Source organism: Quercus robur, chromosome 1 (genome assembly GCF_932294415.1).
Source record: "Quercus robur chromosome 1, dhQueRobu3.1, whole genome shotgun sequence".
Classification (NCBI taxonomy): domain Eukaryota; kingdom Viridiplantae; phylum Streptophyta; class Magnoliopsida; order Fagales; family Fagaceae; genus Quercus; species Quercus robur.
Genome location: NC_065534.1, coordinates 35,977,528 through 35,981,595, shown reverse-complemented (window position 1 = coordinate 35,981,595; position 4,068 = coordinate 35,977,528). Strand labels below are relative to the sequence as shown.

At 33.2% G+C, this 4,068-nt stretch overlaps 1 pseudogene; it reads right to left on the bottom strand.

The window, feature by feature from the left end:
* Positions 1-1,541: 1,541 nt before the first annotated feature.
* LOC126705621 (anthocyanidin 3-O-glucosyltransferase 4-like) lies at positions 1,542-3,184 on the bottom strand (annotated as a pseudogene).
* Positions 3,185-4,068: the final 884 nt, after the last annotated feature.

Below are 4,068 nucleotides of genomic sequence, written 5' to 3'. Positions count from 1 at the left end.
CACTCGTATATTTCCTTTCCTTCGACCAGAAGTATCTATACTATATACTACTAGCCTCATCACAAGCTTCGTGCGTGTGATGAGGCTAGAATTTCCTTTCCTAGTTTTTAGTTTTTACGCTATAAATTTAAGAGATAAATACAACCAAAAAATAAAAAGTAGATTACGATTTTTATAGTTTACAAGATTTCAGTGTCCTATTAATTTAATCCATGTCGTTTTCTTAGGATGGAAATTGTTGAAATGACAAACAGTGAAAATAATATATTAGTTTATTGTTACATCAATGAAAATTAATTTATTATTTTCGCCGATGGTTATGTCAGCAATTTCCTTCCAATTAATAATGGCATAGATTAAATTGATACGATACTAAAAGATTCGGAACTAAATTAACACAATTGAAAGGTTATGAACTAAATTGATATATTATGTAAAGAATAAGAACCAAATACATTATTTATCCATTTCTCAAAAAAAAAAAAAATACATTGTTTATCCTGCAAATTATTACAACGGTTTTTTAAGAGTAGACAAAAATTCAAAAATGAACATTGGTACTAATATGTTTCTAGGTCTTATTTTTTATCTGATAAAAAAAAAAAAAGTCTTATTTTTGATATGCACCAATGTGTAATATAAGATTATAAGCTAGTATAATCAAATTTTGGAGTGAAAGCTTCCTAGTCTAGGTTAGAAAGATTTTGGTCTTCACTTATAAGATTTAGGGTCTGTTTGAATAAATCGTTTTGAAAATTATGTTTTTAAAAAATTCGCATTTTTTAAATGTGCGTTTTGAAAACACGATTTTGAAAGCCAATATTAAATGTTTGGTAAAATATATAAAAATTGCGGTTTGAAAACTATAAATTTTTTGTTGCGGATGCAAATTACCAAAAAGATTTTTTTTTTTTTTTTAGAAGAAATACCAAAAAGGACTTAATTTTGATGTAAATGATATATTGTCATTTTAAATGCAGTCCATTCAAAACATGTTAACATAGTTACCCATGCGGCTATGCCCCTCTACAAAGCTTTTTATTATTATTTTTTTCTACGATCCCCACTACAGAGTTAATGACAACTAAACAAAGTAATAGTATTGTTTGCGTGTGTGTGTGATCATAACTCATGATCAACTTTCATTTGGTGGTGTAATATTATAATTTAGATAAAATACATGTGCAATTCTGTAGGTGCAATGACTTAGAATTCTAAAATAAATTTAAGCATATGTGTATTGAATTTAATTTTTATCAGAAAAGATAATATTGTTTGTACTATATAGGTCAATGTAGCTATGAATTTGAAATTAATTGGAAATTTAATGTACTACACCAAAAGTTGAATCTAAGTTTTTTTTTTAATAACTTTTATTGAGCCTATTGGCTAATATTGAAGGGTACACTAACATCCCAAATATATAAGTGTCACTATTTATAATAATGTATGAATATGATCCTTTTCCATTAATTGTAATAATGTAAAAAAAAAAATTAAAAATTATCTTCTTATTTATCTTTAAAAAATGATTCTCTCAGTTTGTTATAAAATTGGGAAGATCATCTTATATTAAAATTTTAGAAATTTCTCTTAAAAAGTAGAAAATGAAAGTTCACAAGCTACTTATAATTCAGATAGTATAGCCACAAATATCTCATGAGCCTTAAGTGCCATGGATAGTTTCCTAATATCTTCAATTAACAATGCAATGTCAAGGTAAAAAGATCCTCCCTCTTCTATTGCTGTCTTTGCCATCTGTGCAAGCTTTCTTGCTCTCTCTTGTCTATCTTCCCTTTCTTTCCCTTTCGGTCACTATCTTTCCTATGGCCTCCCTAACTGCCTCCCTCTTCACCAATACCCCAAACTTCTCTTCATCCCCTAAGGGAATAGCAATTTTAGCCCCCACTCTCTCACCAACTTCTCATTAAAAATATTGATAAGCAAAAAACATAGGCCATGTTACCATTGGCACACTAGCATAAATCTCTTCTAGCGTTGAATTCCAACCACAATTTGTCAAAAATCCTCCAATTGCAGGGTGTGACAAGATTAGTACTTGTAGAGCCTAACCCCGGATCAAAGAGGCGTCTTGCTTTTGTCCTTTCTTCAAAGCCATCCTCCATTATCCAATTCTTAATCTCCCCATTTTTATCTTCTCTAATCACCTATATGAATGGCTGGTCACACCCTTCTAATCCTAAACCAAGCTCTGTTAGTTGTAATAATATAACACGAGAAAGACTTTCAAGACAAGCATAAACAACAGAGTTTTGAGGTCACAACTCACAAGTCAAGCCACTTGAGGCACTGGTTTTCATTAATTGAGGACTTGTTACCTCTCTAAGCCTTGTCCAAGTCTGCCTTGTTGGAAAGTGAAACCGGCCCAATACACCAAACTCTATCTCCATTTGTCTTACTATACCCTTTAACATATTTTGGTCCCAGTCAACAAACTATTAACCATGACCCCATAAGCTCCTTCTTCAAAAGCATTTATCTTTTCATGAAGATCTTTGAAATCCTTCAAGCTTGTATTCAAGTTCGTAGGTAACTGTGCTCTAGTTAATTCAATTTGATCAGGCAAACTAGGCACAACAAAAGGGTCTAAATCAGAGACACTAGTACGCTCATTGATCTTGGATGCAAGTATATTATGACAACATGAGATTGAAACTACTTGTTCCATCAAATAAAAGTCTTGGTATATCAAGCTTGGTAGCAATATCACATGTCCAAGCGAGATTTTTATCAGTTATTATGCAGCTTTTTTTTTTGCTGAGAATCAGCTATTATGCAGCTTGGACTAGGTTTCATCTCTTCAAGTAATTGTTCTAGTGGTTGTTGTGACTCATTAGCAACATCAAAGAAGTTCCTAAGCCACATGAGCGAACTGTATAGATGTTTTCACATCCTTCTGGCAAGCTGGCCTCATGAAGTGGCAATTGGAGTTATACTAGTTGGATAGGGAGTCCAAAATCAATGGCACAGTTGATGATTGGTTTGAGTCAGATGACATTAAGAGGTGTCGTTACAAAGCGAAATAGAGCCAACACACCAGACTGTCTTCCCATGCTTTTTTGTATTCTTTGACATATGCTGACTCCTACTCTTCAAAAGTATTTACAATGACCCCATATGAGGCTAAGTTAGCTGCTTCCATTTGCTTACTAAGTTTCTTCATTCTTGAATCTCTAGGAAAAGGCAGTTAGGATTCAATAAATTCTACATGGTCAGGCAAGCAAGGCACGAAATACTCTGACTCAGAGGATATCTTCTCTTGAGCCTTGTGAACACGTAAAAGGTGAAAGCACAAGAGACAAAAGCAACTACCTCTGGAAAAAAAATCCTTGGAATGTGAAATTTGCGAGCAATATCACTTGTCCAAGGCAAGCACAAGTCGGAGATTATGCAGCTTGGTTGTGGTGTCAGCTTCTCAAACAAAATTTCCACTGGTTGATGTGAAGAAACTTGTGCCCAATTCTATAGAAGGCAGCTTGTCAAGATTGTCACATCCTTCTGGTATTCCTGCCGCCTCTTCACATGGAAATTGAAGTGGGATAACTTGGATTTGGGGCACGGAACTTCATTAAATGTCTGTCACAAAGCAAACATGCATTCAAATATAAAATCTAGATGTCCAGTGCCAAATTAGAATAAATATCATCATCAAATATAAGACAGCACACTGACATGATAATCACCGCTTAAGGCAAGAAACAACATCCATCAGCATAGCTACAGCTGTTTAGTAATAACAATGCCAAGGGAGAGGGGTAGCAGGGAAACCAGGAGAAGAAAATGAGATGTTAATCCTTCCAATTGAAAACAGGAAATGTTAGAAACAAAAATTTCAGAAACGAACCAAATAATAACTTGCTGCAGTCCTATGAAGAAGAAAAAAAAAAGTCAAACCAATGGCTAAAATTTATTTAAAGAGAAAAAAAAAAAAGAAAATCCTCATAAATTCAACAAATTTGAAAGCTTGAAAAAGTAGTGGACTTCAACACTAACTAGAAGAAATGGAAGTTCTTATAATGAAAGAATTTACACAAAACGGAATTGGTA